At 31.1% G+C, this 11131-nt stretch overlaps 1 long non-coding RNA gene across 1 annotated transcript; it reads left to right on the forward strand.

Annotated features, from left to right (window-relative positions):
* Positions 1-8642: 8642 nt before the first annotated feature.
* On the forward strand, positions 8643-9541 carry LOC112031594 (uncharacterized). The gene is made up of 3 exons (XR_002884979.2): positions 8643-8820; positions 8951-9098; positions 9348-9541. It is a non-coding gene; the product is annotated as an uncharacterized LOC112031594 (long non-coding RNA).
* Positions 9542-11131: the final 1590 nt, after the last annotated feature.

Consider the following 11131-nt stretch of genomic DNA (forward strand, 5'->3'; position numbering starts at 1 on the left):
TTCACTCCCTAGTTATAATTCAAAGATGACTAACTATAAACGAAGTTCATCGTAGTTTTAATTTAATGCTGCATGCACATAATATTCAACTAATCATATATTACTGACCGCTAGCAAGTAAGGAAAATTGGAAACCATGTATGTGATATGAAGTCCAGTCAAAGTGGGTGCTTAAAAAAGCAAAAGATTCAAAGAAAGAGACTTCAAGAGGTAGACTCAGACTGGTAGTGATAGCAGTGCAGATGGTTTTAATTCTTAGACAGATTCACTTTAGGCTACAAATTAATGTGTTTATTGCTTAATTTTTTCATGTTTGTTAAGACCGGACCATTGGTTTTGGCAAGCAGCTAATGGATTCGTACATTAAAGTCAATACAGTGGGTGTTACTGCTCAGGTTTGTATTTCTTAGGTGCTATTTTGCTTAGTAATTTCTATTCAAAGGCGTGTAATTTTTTTCTTAAATTTGACATATTAGGCTTTGATTCGAGGCACCTATTGCTGTCATATGGAAATTGCCTGCGTGGACGGTGGAGGTACACATCCATTTTTGAGAGCAATTTAGAAAAAAGATCCAAAATTTGATGGTAAGTTTAGAATTTCGTGAATTTGTTGTTATTACCATTTTAGCTATTATTTTTGTCGATGAATTCCATTTTTTAAGGTGCGTTATTTTGGTAGGAATTTAGAATGAGAGTTGATAATTTAAACTTTTTTATTTAATAAAATTCTTAAGAATTATAAATTTATAATGTTTATTAACATTTCTGACAAATTTTGGAAATGCCAACACTTAAGGTAAGAAATGTCCGTTACTTTTGTAAGAATCATTAATATAATACTACCGCACACCTTTGACGTAATGGTCACATTGGTAGGAATTTAGAATGAGAGTTGGTAATTTAAACTTTTTTATTTAATAAAATTCTTAAGAATTATAAATTTATAATGTTTATTAACATTTCTGACAAATTTTGGAAATGCCAACACTTAAGGTAAGAAATGTTCGTTACTTTTATAAGAATCATTAATATAGTACTACCGCACACCTTTGACATAATGGTCACTTTACAAGTATAAGTTTTGTGTGTGGGAGACAAAGATTGATATTCAAGCATCCTAAAGAAAGTTTCACACACATATACACTTATATTTGCCTAGAATATGATTTCTATTTAAGAAAAAAAATTAATAATATATATATAGAAACCATCAATATAAAACATAAATTCCATTTTTACTCTTTATTCTGTCAAAACTAACATATATAATAGAGTTAAATTTACTTATCCAAAAAAAAAAAAAAAAAACTAACATATATAATATAGAGTTAAATTTTTTTAATATATATATATATATATATTATGATGTTTATCCAAAGATGTTTATTAATGTTTAAGGGTATTGATGGCACACTCATCTATTTCAAATCACAGACTGACACCTCTTTTTAGCATAGTAATTCCATGACCCTCATATATGCATCATCTTTTGTTGCCTTTCTGCAGTTAAGAAATGGTGATATATGGGGTTTTACAATGATTTTAGGGCCCGTTGGGCTTACACACTAAAAATAATACTGCATGGGACTAATTTCATTAACAAGTTAATGATTCTATCTGGTTTGATTTTTGGGCATCTGCATAGCTAGTTGCTTCGGTGTTCAAAATGAACTTTTGTTTTAAAACTAGAGGTATATATGAACAAGGATCTGTATTAGTCTACAATGGTGAAAAATCATATATGTTTTTTCCCAAACATCATCATGGTGGCTGAAGACTGAAATGGCTTTTGAGAATGTACCTTTTACCTTGTATAGTCTTTCTTTTTTTGGTCTTGCAATAATGATTAGAAGAAAGAAGAAATGTATCAATTCATTAGTTTGACGAATTTATCGTTCAACATTGAACAAAAACATTTCGTTAAGAAGGAAACATGAATCAGAAGAACAATATGATTTTAATGTTTTAATTCATTCCAGATTGTTTTTCTTTCATTCATTTCTGCTAACTGCTTCCAATGTCTAATTAAAAATTATGATCTAATTTGACCATTTTTGTGCATTGACATTAACATGGAAGTAAAAACTGCTAATCCACAACCCAAATCTTTTCATTGCTATATCTCTCAACATTACATATCTGTTTTTACATTTATTGCTATAAATAATGGGAAAATACTAGTACACACTTGTTGTTACTTATTACGCACAAACCTGTACACGCATATAAGCACTCAAATCGATTTCAGTGCAAAAAGTATAATGTTTGTGTGCAATTACAAGAATGAAATAAACATCACCCTAAAATATTAGGCACATGCCACATAAGATCATATATTGGTATGTGACTTACTGTTCCACTGAGAAACAATTGGTATGATATAGATATATATTTTTTTCTGAAAGAATTGGTATGGTATTTAATGCTTTTTATTCATGAGATTCCTTGTCACTACATGGACACATACATCCATACATGTAGAAACAACCAATTATATGTGCTTGTCATTGTTGATTAGCTAATTTACTTCTTTTATTTTTATTTATATTAATTTTTTGTGGAACAGCAGGTGTGATCTTGATCTGTACCAATATGCTTTGGCAGCTTTTAGCTACTTTAGCAAATGTATATATATAAGAACAAAAAGGATGCCAAATGCACATATGACTTTACAATGTGGTCTATGAGGTTTCCTTGATAGCCTGATGAAACACAAAACTTTATAAATATCATCTGTCATCTACATTGTCTTTCCACTTACATACAATATATATTGATGGCCCATTAAATTGTCATATATTTAAAAAAAGAAAAGAAAAACTGTTTCTATATGTACATTGAATTGGCATATTAGATCACAGATCATCACACTATTGTCCCCTTTGTGGGTGCAATAGTTAAGCTGTTTTTACCAAAAATCTTACTTTGTGCAGCTTGTTGTGCAGATAGATCAAAAGGAATAGTATTCTTGATTATGTGCATGAGGAATCTAGGATAAGTGTGGTACTCACAGAAAACAATTGTAGCATGGCCTACTCTTTACTTTTTTTCATACTGAGAACTAGTAGCTTGAGTATACCTTTTCTTTTTGCCTGCCACATGGATTGCTGCTCATTCTTTTGAGACTGGCCTTTCATTTTTCTTGATTCCCTGCATGTTATACTTTTGGTCATACCCCATGTGTCATGTTGATAAAAGAGGGTCCTGCATATATGTCTTCCAGAACACTTATGGAATACCATAGAGTATAGAACATTGATACAGAACCTTCTTCTCTGGCGTCTACTTGTTAATGCTGTTAATCAATGGACCAAGTGAAATTTCAGATTTGGTTGCATTGCCTCAGAATCTGGGATTAACTCTAGATCAGCAGGGGAAGCTAATTGTGAATTATAAAACTTTATAATTTCATAAATGACTATAATACCAACTGAGGATTAAATTTCAGTCAAATTATTAAACTTTAAATTACTTTTTTTTTGGGTTGAATTTCATATGGTTAAACAAGAGATTTTACAATATATAAGACCATTATGCACTTTGATATATATATTTTAAATAATTCAATTCTTATCACAAGTGTGGGAGAGGTCTAGCTAGAGAGAAATCGGCGTCGGCGTCGGCGTGGAAGTGATCGTCGGCATCGGCGTCGGCGTTGGCGTTGGCGTGGGCGTGGGCGTGGAAGAGCAGTGATGAGGATTGGGGTGAGAGAGAGAGGAGAGGATTGAGGTGAGAAAGGTGAGAATGACAGAGAGAGAAGAGAGAATGACGGAGAGAGAAGAGAGAGAGGAATAAAAAAAGAAAAAAAATTTTGCCACACGCATCCGTACCGTGGCAAATTTGTCACGGTACTGTTCAATGTTGCAAAAAATTTGGGATATGCCACATCTGATAAATGGGGTCAAATGATGCTTGGTGTGCCAAATGTGCCAAATATTTAACATTTGGCATATATGGCACACCTGATAAAGATGCTCTAAGTATGCTATTCTTCTTTTGATCTCTGAGAGCGAAAAAAGGCAGGTGCTGGAGGGATTAGTGCTGAAGTTTAGATTGTTTTATGTTAGTGAAGACCACATGTTTTTACACTTGTATAAGTTTTACCATTACGAAGAAGTACTGTAGAAATATATATTTTTTTGGATAGATGTAGAAACTTCAACATTTACCTTTAGCAGCCATTTTGATGATTAAAAAATTGTTTTGAATGGAAGTATTTTGCATGGGTATTATCTTGTTTATTACACTTTGGCTTCAACTTGCATCTTTACAGAATGTGCTCGCAAATTTTAGGTTCTTTTTTGAGTGAAATAAATCATTGTCCATGAATATATATATATATATATATATAATTAGGGCTCTTGTTCTAATAGCCACGTAATCAAAGTGCACATTTCAATAAAGTTTTGTTCATTCTTAAATCAAACTCTTGCATCAATTCGTGACTGTATAGGCAACATCAAAATTGTTCAATTTGAAGCATTACAAGAAATTAGAAATAAAATGTACACAATCAATTACATTTACTAAACTCTCAAAACCAATATAAAGAAAAGAATAACAATATTTTATTACATTCTTCTTCATTTGTACTCTAAATCCTCGTAAAAGTTTTTGTAAATAAACAATGAAACTACTCAAGTGTCAAAATTAGAGAATACATTCAATGTTTTACTGATATTAAAAATTACCTTTTTGACAGCAAAATATGGCTTCAATACATAAGGGAATGCTCGTAACAACTAATAAGTTCTACTTTGAAAACATTCAGTTACAACCGAAGGCCATCCACCATTAACACACTATAGCTTTCCAAATCTGGTTTAGCCATAAATTCTCGCAACAACATTCCACCTGTCATATATTTCAAAATAGTATTTTCTGAAGTGCAACCTTCAAAACAGATAGAATAACCTACAACATGGCCTAGTTTGACACCCATTTCTTGAGAAACTCGAGCAGCAACACTCATTGCAGCAACTTGTCTTGGTTGTGTGCATCCAATGCTGATTTTGCCTTAGACTTCTCAAGCAACTTGGACACCCCCTCATTATCAATATTGCAAGCATCCATAACTGATGCTTTGATAAAATCAATCTGATCCTCAAACACAAACTAATAGTCATCAGATATTTACTTTTTATTTTTTGAACCATTTTGTACACGCTTGTATCATCAACCTCCACTGACTGCTTCTTCTTCTTCACAATCTCATTTTTCAAAGATACAACACTGACATAAATTCAATTATAATCACAAATTCACAATCTTAGCACCAAACTAACATGAAAATCCACAAAAAAAAAAAAGAAAAAAGACAGAATACAAAGAGATATACTAAAACTCTATGAAGCATTTCATCAAACATTTTCAAGTGCCCACCCAAAAAACAGAAAAAAATCACATTGACCTCACTCACAGCAAGTAATTACAATAGTTAGACTAGAAGTAGATACATAATTGCGACCATTATTTAACTTCAGCCATGGAAGTGGAAGTTTGGCCATGGATGTCCCTGATAGGTTTGGTGGAACGGAAGAGAGAGACTGAAATTTTGAAAAATTGAGAGGAGAGGGTCAATAGTTGATAGTTGAAACGAGAAAGTGAAGCTAAAGGAACACATCGTCGGTTGCTGACGTGGCTTAATGATGTGTCAATTTCTGAAGCATCAGATTCAATGAATGGTTGAAATTTGATAAAATCCTAGGGATTGTACGGGATCTCAATCCTAATTTTGTACTTCTGTGAGGATGTTTACCATATATAAATTTCCTTTAACCATCCAGTTTAATGAAACTCTTCTGATTGTTTGATGTTGGTCAAACATGAAGAAGTGATGCTTTTATGTGAAGAATAGAGTCTAAATCTTATAAAAGAGAGTATATAATGTGAGGTCTATGTTATTGTAGCATTATATTTTGATATTTTAAAAGATTCTTATATCTAACCTTTAATATATTTATTTTCATTTGTGATAAAAGTTTCAAGGAAATAATGTGAATATTATATTATTGATTGAGTTATTGTGGAAATCATGATAATTTAATAATGGGTATGCCTAACCCACTTGAGTGTATACGTTTTTATGGATAAGACAAATGGTTTTGTTTATCACTTTTTCTAAGATTATGTCAATTTTTTTTTAAAATTTTTTTATGTAGGGCTTCATTGCTTCAAGGGGTGATACAAGAATTTGAAGTATCTTAGACAACATTTTGGATAGTTTTTTTGTAAAATATATTGGAGTTTGACCGCTTTTAGGTAATCTTTGCAAAGCATATTGAGCGGCGGACCATAGATTTCCATGCAAGCAGAATGCAATATGCAGTAACTAATTAGCAACTCTAAGCTGCTAGAATCAAACAAAAAGACTAATAAAAAATTGTTGAAGGTAATGTTTGGAGAAAAATTATCCTCTATGGCTTTTATATATTGTTTTTAAGGTAAAAGTCATCCTCTATGCTTGTGGGCACAGGGAAATGAATATATATATATATATATATTTTAAGAGAGTTTCAACTTATAATATTTGCTCCTCATGATACCTTTTTATCATCAGACCAATACCTCAATTGATATTTGATGTGAAGAACTTTAAATCTCTTATTCAACTGTAAGAAATTTTACCAATTGAGGTAATAAGAACCCACAAATGGATGCATATTTTTGAAGTTAGTGTCACATGTATAGAAATTGTATTAATGTATAAAAAAAATTAAAAAAACATGATTCTTATAGGCATAATAACCTATGAAAAATTCCTTGCCACTTTTCTTTTGTGATACATGTAGACGTTCTAGTTAACTATTGTGATAACGATTCAATGAAGGCATTGTTTGTAGCACATAGTCATTGGTCTCAATTTTTTACTCTTCAATCCTATATCATTCTCATTGAGATTTATGTTATTGGTACAAAGAAAATTTATCAATTTTTACAAGCAACTTTATATGATAAAGATTTCTATCAATAAAATCAACACTATAATTTACCTCCTCGATCAACATTGTTGAACTCCTCCACATATCACCTATTATACTCTTCTTCTTGTTTTTTCCCCTAGGCAAATAGAGAAAGAGCGAATGGGAGAATGAGATACTAAGAGGGCATTACTTCAATTTTCACTCATAAGTAATGGACATCTTAGCCATAGAACTACAATTAAATGACAGAATACCAATGTTGTCCTATAAAATATTGTTGCTACCCAAATTTTAAAGGGCATCTAAGCCCAATAGGCGCAAAAGCCCACGGACAAAGAAATCCATGAATTGGTACAAAAGCCCACTAACGGGTATGAAGGCCCACAAAGGTTTGAAAGAGCCTACACGTAGAATTGGCCATCCTTGTACAGAGCCCAAGAAAAAAGACAAAAGAAAGAGTAGAAAAAAGATTATGGGGCTCCATTCCACTAAGCAAGCATCAGAATGAGCCACAAAAATCTTCTATACCTGCCATCAGTTCAGCAAATTTACTTATTTAATTTTTATCTTTTTCATCCACGAAGGAAATGCCAAAGAAGGCAGCTATATTTGGAAATGTTAACGAATATCCGGATATTCGTTAGCAATCCATTAAAAAAAAATTATAGAAAAAGAAAAAAATTAATAATTTTTTTTCTATTTTTTATAAAAATAATGTCAAAAATTTCTTAAAATACATCATTAACTATTGTCTTAACAGCACTGACTAACATCAACCATTCTCTTCAAGGCATATAGCAGTAAAACGCTTCTTTAAATACAATAACCAACCAAGTTCGGTAGATACTCCATAAATCAATGTCATCTCATCCATTTATTCACCCAAAAAATAAAAGTCATCTCATCCCGCCAATGAGGTTCATGTGAAATCCTACAACACCAATGAATAAGTGCCATTTCACCTTCACATCTTATTTACATGGATAAGACAACATATGAAGAGATTTTTAATAATGTTGTTGTTTTGTAGAAATATGTAAGGGTGAAAAAGTATATAAAAATATGCTTCTTCTGTCCCACTTTGTTTGTCCTCTATTTTATTTTAAGATGTCTCAAAATATTGTCCTGTTTTTAAAAATAAAAGTCATTAATTTACTAATATTCTTATTATACTCTTATTAATTTACTAATTCAATTTTTTGATAAATTTATTTAAAAGTAGTTTTAAAAATTTATACATTTTTAAAATGTAGATAAAACAATAAATAATATTTTCTTAAAATAAAAAAAAATAATATTATTTAAATACTGAAAATTATTGTCTAGACAATAATAACAAACGCCCAATAATTTCTTATATTTTTGACCTGTCATGACTGGTTGTGAGTCATAACTTATAAATGTGCGGTAGTAAATTTAAGTAGGTAAAATATCATAATTATTCTGACATTTTGTCATTCTCAATAAACCTACCCTTTTTCTCTAGCAACTCACGCATTTTGACGTAAATGTTGCAGCAAAAAGTTGTGTTATTAAAATTTTTGATTTCTAATAATTATGATATTTTGTCATTTTCAATAAACCTATCCTTTTTCTCTACCAACTCACGCATTTTGACGTAAATGTTGCAGCAAAAAGTTGTGTTATTAAAATTTTTGATTTCTTACTTTTCTTCTTTTCTTTTTTTTTTTTTTTTTTTTTTTTTTTTTTTTTTTCCTGAAGATTTCTTACTTCTTATTCTATATAATAAGCTGTCGTTCTCTCCTATTGCCCCAAAGAGACCTTTTAAGTTCTCTAAATTCTTTAACCCTCTCCTTTCTCTCTTGTTCTCATCAGCCGAAACAAAGCCCCCTCCTCTTAGCGACAGCTAAATCTACACCTCTCTATTTCTTGCTCAGTGAGTACTCCATTCATTTTTTTTCCTTGTTTGTTTTTTTTTTTTTTTGGGTTCATATATCACGTTGATGGTAGATATTTGTGTAGCTAATAAATTTGAGATGATTTTTTTTTCCTCTCTATTTGGTTAGATCAGTGAGCCATCTCATTCTAAAAGAATGAAGCCCAAAAGAACTATCAATCCGAGGCGGAGAAAGAAAATGGGTCCTAACAAGTTCTTAGGTGCCAATGTACTCACAAGCGAGTTTGATATTGGAATTGGAGGACTAGGAAAAAAAGGTAAAATAGAATATGTATGATTTTGTTATTCTGTATTTCATCTTGGATTATTTCGTTAAACTGGTTTGCTTTATCTATATCTTGATTCTTAGTTCAATTATCTATTTAGATGTTATTGCTGCCAGAAATTTTTATAATGTTACCTATTACTGATTGATTTCTTGGTCTCCTAGTAATGTCTTTCTTAATTTTGATGACTAATCCTCGATATACAATAACTTGTTAGTTTTGATCATGCTTTCATCACAGGATTTAAAGGTGGTCTTCTCGTTTACCTTCCATTTGGTCAAGAGAGATGGATCAAAACTGGAAATTTTACAGTGATATTATAAAGAAGATAATGATAATATACTTTGGAGTTGCTGATAAATTTTTATTTTATAAATACGAAAAATGTATATTCAAAAAATTGCTAATAATTGATAAAGAAGAAAATTCTCTCACTTGTTCTCTCTAAATTTCTCTTTTCTATTTCTGATTTTTTGTTCTCTCTAAATTTCTCTGTTCTATTTCTGATTTTCTGTTTTACTTCCTTGCTGTAATTCTTGCACAAAATCTTCAATAATCACCCCAGACAATCACAACATGCATTTTGTTCAAATTACTGTTATTGGAGCACCTTACAAGGATACTGGTGGGTATGGTGATAACATGCATTTTTTTTTTTTAATTATTATTGAAATGCAGGTGATAATATGTTTTGCTAAGCATATTGTAAATTTCTCCTACTTGGTATGGAAGGACCTAAAACTCTTATTGACCCTTGATTTCTTTGCTTCCTTCATAACACCTGATGTTTTAAGATTATTCAAGTAAATCAAAAGGGCATGGCTGTGGCCTGTGAGTGTGTGTTTCTAATTATCTATACTACTAACTATTTAAGATGCTTTCCTAATGTACCCTCATGTACTTCTTAAAAAGTTTTAATAATAGTATTATTTTAACTAAGTAAAATCACTCAATTTTAAATTGTTGAAGTTAAATTAATATTTTTAAAATTTTTTGGTAAAAAATTCTAAAGTTTAGGCTTTTAATTTCACCATCTCACGTTTAAGGTTCAACTGCTCTTTTATCTTCCACTAAAAAAAAGGGCTTAAGGCTTGAATACCTGCTCTTTACCATAAAAATTGTGAATTAAAAAAATTGAACAATGCAGGCTGTGAATTACATCATAAAAATTGTGCTAATTGCCCAGCTTGTGGGGTGTAATAATAAATTTTGTATGCCACCATCCTGACCTTTCTTTTCATTGAAGAAAGCACAGTGGCCACCATTTTTTTTAGCCATGATCAATGATGATGAACAATCTTTCATGAATCAAAAGCTTTTTTATTAGCTAAGTCCTCTAAATTTGCTAAATTCAAAGCAACTCGGCATGGAACCGAAGCTTAGAACACCCTTTCAACCCGTGAGTTAAAAACTAAACTCTAAAATATTAACAAACATATTTCTTAAAGATTTATGGAATCTACAAAATTGTTGGGAAAATAGATTCATATAAGAGTCTTAAGTTAGGAGAAGAAATAGCATGTAAAGACATGGGGGCAAGCTGCATACTTCAAATAAGGAAGAGTCTGTTTCGAAGAACAAAATCCCTGCACTCTGCTCTATTGATTCTACCATCCTTATTGTTGTATCTGCAAGAGTGATCTTATGAATACTAATATGCTCCCAGATGACTATGCTTATCTTGTCAACGAAAGCCTCGAGATTTATGTCATGTTAAATTCTATCAAAATGGCAATTACCATTTGCTTTACCTGATCAAGAACCAAAAAGAAAATTACAAAGTTTAAAAAGGGAAAATCTTTGACCAACGGCAGAGCACTTCATTTTACCTTAAACCGCAATATTCATTGTCATGATTCATTTTCCTAACTCGATCAATGATCAGATGAGCACCTAGTATTTATAATTCAAAGCCATCAAAATTTTGCTATTTATCGTGTAAACAAAAGGAAAAATTAAACAAAGTTTCAACTTGAAAGTGAATAAAAAGTCAAGATATACCCAGAGTTGAATGAGAAAAAAAA

This window comes from Quercus suber, unplaced genomic scaffold, assembly GCF_002906115.3.
Source record: "Quercus suber isolate HL8 unplaced genomic scaffold, Cork oak 2.0 scaffold_250, whole genome shotgun sequence".
NCBI lineage: Eukaryota > Viridiplantae > Streptophyta > Magnoliopsida > Fagales > Fagaceae > Quercus > Quercus suber.